Genomic DNA, 13,183 nt, shown 5'->3' on the forward strand with positions numbered 1-13,183 from the left:
GTTGAACTGAGATGATATAACGCCTGTTCCAGCATTCCCAGAGTCAACGCTTCAGGTGTAGATTACCTGGCGTGCTGCCACCTGCCTGCCACCTTGGTATCGCAGTTGTAACAAGGACCTGCCGGTATTGTCCATCATTACTTAACTGATTACTTATTTTGACATTTGTACGTATGTGGGGCATGGGTGTTTGACGCAGCAGAGACTTATGGCATCACAGTCTGTTACTTTACCGTTACTTTACGACATACAACGTCCCTGAACATCTGTCTCTCCTCAGCAAAACATCTGTATATTAATTACGTATTCAGGAAATACAATACGTGTCTGTTGTAGTGCATCATTTTCCTTCCGTATGCCTGTAACGCCTAATGTCAGTGAAAGACGTTGTGAAAGTTTGATGTTGTGACGTTATGACGTTGTGACATTATGACGTACGGTTCACGTTTTCATCGCTCATTTTGACATGGTACATATGCATATTTTCAATACACATTATTTAACTACACTACAGGAAAACATGTCTGTCCCTGATAATTCTGATTGTTCCACGATGCAGTCGCTAACGTGATATTGATCAACCATAGCTTAAATTTGTGTGCCATGTATACATTACATGCTCGTGTGAGAAGAAAGCATTATATGCTATACAGAGTTGTGTGCATTCTCTTCCCACAGAGGTTGCTTGTCATATCTTCCTACGAACCTCTGTTCTAATACGGCCATATTTCGCGGTTCTCATAAAATCCCGTAGCGGCAAAAAATAGCAGCAGATTTATCTCCCTTTTTTCTGTCCAATCAGAACACGTATTACATCGATCTTGACAAATGCAAGCAATGTGGAGAAACAAATACGACATGATTGAGTTCTGTCTAGAAGAAACATTTGAGTATCGTGCTCGGGAAGAGGTTCTAGTGTTCACGATGCATCCGGAAATTACCGAGATCTTGCGAACGATCACTTTTGAAACAAGGTCGCCGATTGCACAACTAAATCTGATTACCTCCAATCACGAGTCTTGAACACTCGCACCACGAAAGGGTCGTATTAGAACAGAGGAAGATATGACAAGTAACCTCTGTGGGAAGAGAATGAGGTGTGTGTAGATTTAAACACCCTTTGAAATATGACATTAGTTTGTGCGACTGTAATGCATCGCAATAACGCCATTTATAATGTTTCGCTCTCCAGAATTAACAGCCACGTACTAACATAAAGTAAATATGTTTCCAGAAGCTCTGTCTTCAAGTCAGTTGTAACCACATCAGTCAGCTAAACTACTGCCCGACGTCTCCAGAACAGCTAATAGCTATACATAGGACTCTAGGTGAAGTTGCACTGAAAGGCAGATATCAGACCTGTATTTATTAACTTTGGTTTATCATGCATCCATTACGTATTTCACAAGTCGTTAATTATATTAGCAGAACATTATTTTCATACATGTTTTCAAAGTTCGGTATTCTGAGGGGCCGTTGGGTAGCCACGTATTTACCCCTTTGCCCGTCACTCGAAGATCTGAGTTCGATTCCCACATGTGTATACTGTGTGAAGCTCATTTCTGGTTTTCCCCGATGTGATATTGCTGGAATATTGCTAAAAAGTGCGTAAAACCAAACTCACTCACTCTGTGTTCTGAATCTAGTTTACCATATATCTGTGGTTGTTTTTTTAAAAGTTTCTATTTTGGAGACACATAAACAAACAGTTGCTTTCACAATACCGAAGTCATGAATCATAAATTTACCTTTACTTTGCTAAGTTCAGAATCTTCCTTTTTTAACCACCATTTCCTACACTGGATCAGTACCAAACATAGTTGACAAACATCCAGATTGCTGCCTCCCTTACTAGGGGCCAAGTCCCAGTGCAATAACATTAATTGAAGTTCAAAACCACCACACGCGTTTAGCGCCTCCCCGTACACACAAAGTTAAACTGCATAGACGAAGTCTCATTATGTTTCTTGCAGACGTGCAACAGCAACAACTGCGATGCCATAGTCTACATACTTCCCCCTGCTGCAAGCTAGGTACTTTATGTTGTGTTTTGTAAAAGCACAGCTATTCTCGATGAGTGAAGGGTTCCTGTCTCAGATATGTCTGCTTCAACCTACAAACATACCTGCTTGCTACTGGTTGTGTTGATTCTTGAGATGACAGTTGCATGCACTAGAACTTTGTGCACACAATAGTATAAGGCAATTCAGGTTGTGGCTCTGCGTAATCTAGCTTTCCTACGATGTTTGAGTAAATAATTGAGGTTTTTAGAAATTGTTTTCCTAGTACTTTAACCAAGATTCAACAGTGTTAAGGTGTAAAGTGGAATTCACCATTCTTTATCCTATCTCATGTTTTATCATGCCTGTATCAAGAGCTTTGTTTTACGTACATTTCAGCATGGCATACGAGGGAGGGTAAGGTTATTGTGGTCTACGGTTTTACTGCACGGTTTGGCGTTCCAATTGTTTTGACGTGAAAATTAATGCCATTTTGATTTTAAAATGCATGGTCTTTCTTACATTGTGCATGACTAAGGAACCGTTCATTCTTTCTTATAACATTCATACGGTTGTCATAAAAGATGCCCAATTTCACGATATAATATACATTTCTGTCTGGAGTGCATTTAATATTTGAACAACAAACGGTGTTAACGACGATAACTATATAGTTTTGCAGAACTGCAAAAGCTTACATTCTTCACCTACTTTTAAAAAATCTGACTTATTTAACATGTTCCCGTGTGAGGTTGCTACCATCTATCAGTGTGTTGTAGTTTCCTGTTCCACATTCAAAACGAAATCGTAAATTATAACTAATAATAATCCAATAAAACCGCGCAAACTGATAATCATGAGCATGAATTTTTCATAACCGTACTAATATATTAAAATTAACGTAAATGTCCATCACGTCCACCAAAACACCAAGATGGCGGAACAACTTCCTCCATTAAAACGTCACTTCCCAAACATCAAAACGAGGCTAGTCTTATATAGATTATGGGTTAGTCATGGCGTGCGCAGTGTTGCTTGCATCGCTGATATTTAGCACCGAAGCGCCTGGCATAGCCAAATACAGTCAAGACAGGGACGGCGAGGGAAGATCCCCTGCCTGTTAATAATATCCCCCTGCCCGCTCCGTGTAACGCTAAACTTTGCAGATGTGCCGATCGAGCGCTGCTCTCTTCCATTCATCTAAGGCGATACTATGCGCAGCTGTCTGAGATAAGGGGTTATATAATGATCTAGTTGAAGCAACCACTGGATGCGGAGGAAAAGTCAAGTTACAAGTCTCAACATTTTTTGCTATGATCTGGTTCTACATTAGATAAAGCTGGAATTTGAAATGCTGTGAAAGTGTTTGTAAGTGGTATGACGATAACAGGTTACCTGCGAGAGAAGCACATTATATTCTAACAAGTTTTGAAGAGGCTGTTTGTTACTGAGAGCATGCGCTCCCATACACACATATAATACCCCGTTGTATCGCCGCCATGCAACATACAATTTGGACCGTATATAGCACTACGACTTGACATAGATCCACTGCTAGAAGACATACAAATAATAGGGTTCAATGCCTTGTCTACTTGCTTCAACCATATATGGCATCATGCCGTAAATCCCTGAAAGGACACCAAGAAAATATATGTCAGAGACATATTGCTTTTCTAAAGTAAGTTAACAGCTTCCATTAATATAGCACATATATTGTGAATAAAACGTGGTAGGTCTGTATTTTGTATGAAAGAGGTTCTAGTTTCAAATGAAATCGGCAGCATCATTTAAACATCCGCAAGAAATCTCTGCTAAAAGCTGATTGAATAATTCCGGTATTTATATATTGAGCATGTTTGCCTGTATGTTAATGTCACAGTCACGTCACTGAATGATAAAACGAGTATCTATATCTTAACCCGGCGTCTGTTTGGCATCTATCCATGTGTTAACGGCATTTGGACGAGATTGTAAAACTGTCGTTTAATTTTACACTATCAAGGATTTGCTTTGCCTTCACAGTTAAAAATACAAACTTTGTATGTTACTGTATACAAGTATTTGTTTACTTCAGCAATATATAGATACAGAAAAATAACTTCATTTCAGTGAAGACCATTGCAAACCAAAGCCCCTATCTGTTTATCATATATAAGTCATTTAAAATCTGCCAGGTTTATTGCCTCGATCACCACTCACTTCCTCGTTTCCCCGAGCCACAGGTACTGGGCAACCAGACCATCTGATAATGGGCTGGTCAGTTCAGCGGTCACTAGGGTTACCCTTCATCATCTGGAGGTCATTATCCACATCGTGTATGGGCATCACCAGCAGCTGTCTGTTGCCCCGCAACAGGGAAATGTATGTTCTTATGTCCAGCATCAACAAACAAAGAAAGTTTATTTTACATACATGTGAGGGTTTTACAAAAGCTCCTACACAGTTGCATTTCTAGATTCGTGTTCCATTTAGTAGAATCCCCTTCAGTTGCATTTTGAAATATGTATGGAGTATTGGTCATTTAAGAAGATCAAGTTAAGTACTCAAACTCAGACTCGTTCATTCAGTATTGCAGGCCATGTGACCTAGGGTACAACTACACCAGAACATATTATTTTGCCACATGGATTTGATCTTATCACATTTGGCATTACAACCAGAATTGAATGTTGAATGCTCTTTCAATAAACGTGCAATGTATAACATAGATACTTTATAATATTCTTCCGACCCAAATCTCAGAAATCGCCAGATTAAATTGAATATGTTTTTAACAATGCCAGTATATACCATTTTTCACTCCGAAAGTGTGAACAAGGATTGTATTTGGTGACTGAATCAAAAGTATCTTTTAAAAATCCCCCATTTTCAACATTAGAGATATGGTTTATAGTGATATAGTTTAAACCAGTCAACTGAACACCGACGAAGACATTGAAATGAAATTAAAGCTTGTCGTCCATTGAGGTGTGAAATGTGAAGATCTTCACCCATATAATCAAGGTGGCTGTGATAGTCACTGTGTTTTACAACTTGTCTTGAGAATAATGTCTGATAGACGTTAGTCTCAATTAACTGACATCTTTGCATCACGAGTGATCGTACTACAATCCGTAAACACATAAGGGTTTTGTTGTTTGGCTGCAATGAGAAACAAACAAGCTTGTAGGCGCTGCGCCAACACGTCTCTCTCTTTCACGTGAAGACACAGGCATGAGACGAATGTTTACAGGGTTGGACGAAAGAACGCGTGGTTGAAGAACCAATTATCTATTCTCATTATCGGATACTTCTAACCAAAGCGCTGCTGTCGAGGGTTGTCTGACTCCCAAAGCATAAACATGACCCGTGGTGCTGCACATACGTGTAATCAAAGTAGGAACAAACTTCAAGCCGCTCTCAGGATTACAATAATATGAAGTGTTTAGTAATGTTATTTCTGTTAAGTGTTACCACTTCAGTCTGAAAGTTTTATATAGGATGATTTAGTGCATGTTTGCTAATGTGAATAAGATTAGAATAAAACAAATAGAATATGAAATTTCGGCGGATGTACAAAAGAAGACGAACATTCTCAGCCCACCCAAACACATTTACTGATTTTAGTACGACTATGTATTGCCTCAGTATAAGCTTGTCCCACAATCATTGAACCACGTACATTATTCATCCTTCCTCAAGGATTCGACAATGCAAAAGCGTTAAAGTAAGCAAGACTAGGTCTGGTTTTCACCAGGTTAAAGATCTCCCTGCTATACCGGCGCTTCTCTTCAATATCATGCATGTAAGCGGAACCAGCTGTTTTTCATGAAAACTACATACATTATGAAACTGTTCGTCAGCTCAGTATACATCTGCATGGTCTGTGTTGACATCGGGCAAAACATGTATTGAAGTTACGTCATAATGAAGAATGAGAAAAATTCCACCTGTCATTCAGCTTGTTCTCTATTCGCCTACATTCATAAAACAAGACTTCATGGTCTGTTGACCTCAGATTACGCAATGATAAACGACCGTCATCTCTATGACCTAAACCATGAGACTAAACCGTCATTCGTTTGATCCACCCTGCACTACTTAATAACGGGTAATGTTAATATTAATGTCACAGCGTCGCACACTACACTGTTTCATTTCAGTTTAAAATACTAGTCTAGCGCTTAGTCTCTGATTATACATAATGTTGATAGAAACAAATGATTCCTTTTAAACAGAAAAGGGCCCAGTGAAAGTGGGGATTCAGTTCCTTGGGAAATCTAGACTTGCTGCTTTAGAAATCTAGCAAGGAAATTTCAGAAAGGACTGGGCAGACGGGATATTTACTGTTCAGAGACTGTGAGGCAATTGAGACACCAGCACCAGAGAATAACCGATCTGGATTATCTGGATCCTACCGGGAGTAAAAAGTGCGGGGAAGTCAGGAGAAAGGAAAAAAACTAGCAATGACATCCTGTGTTTGAGAAAATTGTAAGAAAGTCCTGTAACAGTTACTCCACCAGCCACACACTCAATTTGCATAAAAAGTAAATCTGAGTTTGTCGACTAACACACGCTCCTCACATATGACGGTGGTCTGTAAATAGTATTGACTAAAGAATCCAGATAGAATGGATTGTACATGATCTAACTCGCAGTCACAGGGTCTGGATCCCAGGGATCTATAATGATCCTATCCTTTTAAAAGGCACGTCCTACTACAGATAGGCGGACAGTACACCACTAGGAGCAATTTATGGGGATTTTTTTTAAAAAGACATTTCCATTTAAACCATTAATTAGTCATGTTCAAGTCTAGGACATTCTATGCATTGTTACTCTTATCGTGGGGTCTACTCTTATACTGAGCACGATTCATGGTTCATAAAAATGACACCGGTCCCCCTCCCTCACCTTCCCCACCGGTGCTTAAACTCTAATGATATACATTTGTATCATTCGCCTGAGTCGGCCCAAATCACAGAGCACCCACCAACTACAGCTATGTTTTTGTAGTCATATACTGTTTTCATAACACCAAATGGGAAGTCGGACGTTTTCCATAATACTAAACATCGTTAACGCTACACGATATGTCTGCATCACCTGCGATAAACCAAATCTCTCAATCCTGTTCTCAAACTACACTCTCGAACCTTGCAGACTGTGTAATTACAAAGACACCCACGGGGTACAACTTGTTGAAACCATCCACTAAGCTGATCCACTAAACGTTTAAAAATTCAAGGTCACTTCTATGTCGCGGTCAAGGTCACCTTTATCTTCAAGTCATTACAGGGTGTTTTCACTTTCGCTTATCAGAATTTATACACATATTAATGAACTACCTAAACGCCCGATAATAAGGGTAATGTTTTCGAATATATTTACATTTAATATTAACATAAGAAATGCAGTTTACGTATAAAAGTAGATATTATGCCTGCTTTGCAGACATTAGGCAGATACGCCATGTGTTTACCAAGCGTATAAACAACCAGAATGGCGGTTGTATGATATATCATTTCCTCCGATCAGTTTACTCATTGCTGTATGATTTCATCAGTACAGCAACCACAAGTCATTGCGTTCTTTAAGTGCTTCTTATAAACTGCTCTCCCAAGATGATTCGTTTTCACAAAACTGTTCTACAACCACAAGCATATTAAACCATGAAGCGTTAAAACCGTGTATCTTCATAGCATACGGATACCTATTTACAGAGTTGATTCTCAAGGTTGCAATTTAGGCATTCACAAGATCACTAATGCACTTAACATCGGTAAGAATATTAACCTTTCGTGGCAAAAGAAAGGTTAAGATATCGTTACCTATCAGTCTTAACTTTGCACAGACGTAACTTAATTACAGCGTCTATACCCTATTCGAGTGTCGGCGCACTGGAAGCATAGACTTGCTCCAAAGCTGTACCAGACCAATGTAATTCTAACCTTTAAAGGGACAACTATAAGGACTCCAGTCTGTTCTTTACTTTTTTAGTTAGAAATTATGAATGAAACTATTAATTATTACCTTACAGATCTGAGCAAGTCTAGCACGAGATCAACTGGATTCATTGCAGCAGTGCGCACGAACTCGCGTCAGGCAATATGGACACACACCGTATGTCCGTGTTATCTATGTTATTGGACAGTGTCCGGCACGTCCAGTGTTATGAATAATGTCCGTCTGGGGTACCAACATTTGGTCGGCTTAATTACCTTGACATATATTCTGTATATTTCAAAGACTAAGTGTCAGCATAGACTGATACACGTATAGGTCAATGGTGTATGTGAGATCAACTACTTGGAGAATACATCAATACATGGTAGAGTCAAGAGCTCCAACATCTATATTTCGGTCGTATCGTAAAGAAAGTAAACACCACATCAAGACAACCGAAAATGTCTGCTCTGCTCTCCTCTGCTCTCCTCTGCTCTGGGTTAAAAACCCTCCTTGGTCCAGATGTGCCTGTAAAAACATCTGCAATAGATAAAGAGAGTTAATGTCTTCATAATGAATATATAGTGCAATCTCATGGCAAAGCATTGGTCGAGATTGCTGACTTGTCATTTCACTGACATGTTGTTTCTGTGCAGTATAAGATAATTTTGTGTAAATAGATTAAGTGGCAGTTTCTTATTACAGGTTAATATGATAAAAAACAGTTCTGAACTGCATGTGATCTTTCGTGATTAGATTGACATAATCTACCGAAAATACATGTTTTCGAAAACAGATTCATTGTGTTAGGGATTCGTCCTGAGCCTTGCAGAACAAAGTTGCACGAAACCGTCGTACGTCTAATACACAAAGTCAGACATATATCATTTCAGAAATGTATCGCTTCCGGTTTCTTTGAGAAGCATTTAGGTTTTGGAACAGGAAGCACCCTGTAGCACTGGTAACAATGTATAGATAAACCACTTCTTTATTGCAATGAAAGCAATATGTCGGTGTAGCTTCGATCACCGTTTTGGAGGAACAGTAATAACGGTGTTGAAACCTACACCGAAACGTCGCTCTCACTGTAATACAGAAGCTGTTTATCTATATACAGTCCGTTTGGGTAGTATAATAGTATATGGTCTCAGGTTCAAATGAGAACAATGACTTTGACTAAGTAACTCAAATAGGGGTACGTGCACAAAACATAAATAAGACACGGGGTCCTGAAACCTCCTACCCAACAAGATCTGAAATCTGACGTTCGATCACTGAAATAGTTGTTCAAGAAACTAACAAGTAACTTTGTTCTATTTTCGCTCTTCACACAGAGGGGTACCAAACGGCTGGTGGAACATCGTCCGGCATGCACTTCAGGGGCACTTCAGCACAGCGGCCTATTAGTCAGGAATCAGAAAGCGCTGTTCCACCAGTCGTTTGTGGCCCCTTGGTGTAACTAGCGGAAATAGAAAATGTTCCACGATACAACTTTATCTGTGACTGAAAATGTAGCCGGCGTTTAACTGAGGTCAGTTTGTATTTTAGGCCGTTAAATGATATCTAAGTGGTTCATAAGGAACTGATTCTGAACTCTACAATCCAGTTAATGATGTCATGAACAAACTACCGCCGGGATATGAAGACATATAGCGTGCAGGGTCATTCAGTGTAGACTCTTGATCAACAATGACCTACAACACTATTGTTGTTAGTGGCAACGCCCATTGGTCAACAATTACCACGATGCATTAGTTAAAGGTACAGAGAGCTATTGTGTTCCTGTTACACCTTCGTTCCTTCATTCCCATATGTGGTAATGGTAACATACACCTTGATACCACGAATAGAAACCATTTCACTGACAACTGAAGGAAACATACGTCTGTAGTGTTCAGACTCAATTAACCCATCTCTGCTAACAACAGGCTAGTGTCTACATTATCAGTATCGCTGACAAGCTCATTTATCTTGTGATCAGTACAGCTGAAAACAGGCAGTGGTACATGCTACGCACACACTCACGCACACAAACAGACATGAAAAGGACACACACACACACACACAAACACACACACACACAAACACACACACAATAGGTTGTTGAAAATAAAATAAGGAAAACGTTCTTCAAATAACCGTTCATCGCCAAAGGTGTGATCTTCCAAAATACGTTCTTGGCTGAGTACCATCTATTATAAAATGCTTTCAGCTTCATCCAATACATTGTTATTTTAACGGGATGTGCCTCCTCATAATCTTCAACTGCATCAGTGTGTTATCCTTTCCCTCCAAAAGGTAATATTTTCTTTTTCTCTTCTTTCCGCAGACTTAGCGTCTCCCAAATAACTTCATCTTTTCACAAGCGCACATCCTTTCTCGAGAACGATCCGTTCGGCTTAAACTGAAGAAGCTGAAAGCAAGGGGTCCTTGCTCTCTATCAGGTTATCTTTTCATAGAAATAGTTTTATAAGACTATCATTCTTCGATTTCCTGGAATACATTTACAAGTTATATTTGGGATTCACATCATAGTACAAGTCAAATATAGGGAACGCATGAAAGAAAGGTCTTCTCGCTGATGCGCAACTCTTCATCCAGATGTGTTATATAAAACATTTTGAAAGCCTTAATGAGGCCTGGAATACAATGAGTGACTTTAGTTTTATGCCACACTCAGCAATATTCCAGCTGTATGGTCTGTAAGAAATCGAGTCTTCACCAGACAATCCAGTGATCACCAGCATGAGTATCGATCTGCGCAATGGGGAACCAGTGACATGTCGCAACCAAGGCCAGCGAGTATTTTGACCAGTAGACTATCGAATAGTCTGTTATACAGAACCTGAAGCAAATATATCCAAGAAAGCGCGAGCAAGTCTAGAAAATGTGGCAAGTCTAGATTTTCACAGATTCTGAAAATGAAGAAAGGAAGCAGGGCTGCTTTACATTAATTTTGTTTTGTTTACTGCTTACCTTGTTTCTGTCAAATATGTACATTTCGGAGACTAGTTGTTAGTCTAGCTACCGCTCTTCCTTTTCTTGTCTCTGGGAACATTTTCCCTTACTATGAACGGTTTAAATGGACAGGTCTAAATATCTACTAATTATCGATGAGGTAGTTCAGCGTTTAAGCCTATTTACACTATTTGAGTTTAAGCCATAGTTAAACTATATGTGTATATGAGTTTAAGCCATAGTTAAACTACATGAGTTTAAGTCATAGTTAATCTATTTGAGTTGAGGTCATAATTAAACGATTTGATTTGATTTTTACAATATTGTCCTCAACATACGCAGATACTATGTACTATCTGTGATCATCGGGTTTAGCAAATTCTCAAGGAACGGACTTCTCCCAGATCTGAACCTAATTTTGTTAGATTGCTCACTTGTGTTTTTCTTTTTTCTTTTTTTTTGAATCGGCATGATAATAAATACACTTATTTCCACTTTTGTGAGTATAAAGAAATTCATGTCTTCAAGATACTGTGAGTTGTGGTTGACTCTTGAGAGAAGGACGTGGGATCAGCTATTTGTACATATTCGGAAGGAACTGTCCTGTCGGTAATAAAAGAAGAATATATGGACATATATCAGGTTTCCAAGCAAATGAGAGTACAGATGAGAGCATGTTTGGGGCACATTTCCTTTCCAAGCGTATTTACCTTACACGTGGACTCATTTGCTGTGTCTCGTGCAGAGTTCTTTGATGTCCCATCTTGTAATAATGTTTTCATATAATGGTTATGTTATTTCAGGCCTTGTTATTGGGAACAACTGACACTGTCTGAGTGTGGCAGCTACACTTTGGATTATAGCTGGCTGGGACAGAATGCATTTATTCCAATAATGTTTCTTGTTTATCGGTTTGTGCAGTCTACTAATGACACCACCGCGCACTGAATCAGCCCCATGTAAAAGACATTCATCTTATTCACCTGCACCGTTTTACGTTTGGTCAATAACCTCTGAGATTTTAAGATATACTACCGACAAGAAATAAGGGAACCAATGAAATAATAGCGAATTTGAAACTGCTTTAAATATCCACTAAATCAATTTTAGGCGTCAAGTTCAATATCTGGTGTGTCCACCATGTTGGGTAACACATTCACGGCACCTTGATGGCATGCTGTTAATCAATTTCCGGATGGTTGCCCGTGGTATTGCCCGCCATTCCTCTTGGAGAGCTGCACCAAACTGGGCCAGGTTGGCGGGTCCTGGGTCCCTGGCGTACACCCTTCGACCAAGAACGTCCCAGAGATGTTCGATTGGGGACAGGTCTGGGGACTTAGAGGGCCAGTCCAATGTCTGGATACCTTCTTGTCGGAGATAAGCGGAGCCACAACAGGACGCAATATTTGGTCAACGTATCGCTTACCAGTCATGGCTCCGTTAATGATGACCAAATCTGATCGTCTGTCATGTGTAATCCCACACCAAACCATGACACTACCACCTCCATGTCGATCATGGTCAAGAATTGCTGCTCTGACATGTCGCTCCCCGCTCCGACGCCAACAACGTTTTCTGCCATCTGTGAATCGTAGGCAAAACCTTGACTCATCAGAGAACATGGTGTAACGACAGTGGCGCATAGCCCGTCCCTGATGCTGCCTAGCCCATGCCAATCTTTGGCGCTTATGGTGAGCTGAAAGGGTGACACCCTTAAAAGGCCGTCTTGCTTTCAGACGAGCTTGATAGAGTCGGTTTTTAACGGTTGAGGTTGAAATGCGTCTTCCAGTGAGTGTGCGGAATTCTCTATTGATGGCAGGGGCCGATTTAAACCTATCGCGTAGAGCAATTAACGTAATGAGACGATCCTGTCGTGGTGTCGCTGATTTTGGTCACCCACGCCCAGGTCTCGTTGCAACCCCACCCGTTTGACGGTACTTATCCCACAGGCGTGAAATTACACTTTTTGATTTACCCATCTGTCGGGCAACTTCACATAATGATGTCCCCCCCCCATCTATCATCCCCACAATTCTCCTTTTTGTTGCTTCACCGAGATAATGCCTCGGAGGCATTTCTGTCAGTAAGTGTCAATCTCTATTGCATTAGTGATTGCGACTTCTCCAGTACATTTACAGGAGTTAACTTCTGTATGCACGTGTAGCACGTGCTGGGCATGCATTATGCGAAATTCCATTGTCATTGGATGTTGCGTTTGGGAGATACGCCACGATAACGGAACCTGTCACAGTCAAAGTCATCTACATTCAATTTCTTGGTTCCCTTATTTTCTGTCG

Source organism: Haliotis asinina, chromosome 15 (assembly GCF_037392515.1).
Source record: "Haliotis asinina isolate JCU_RB_2024 chromosome 15, JCU_Hal_asi_v2, whole genome shotgun sequence".
Taxonomy (NCBI): domain Eukaryota; kingdom Metazoa; phylum Mollusca; class Gastropoda; order Lepetellida; family Haliotidae; genus Haliotis; species Haliotis asinina.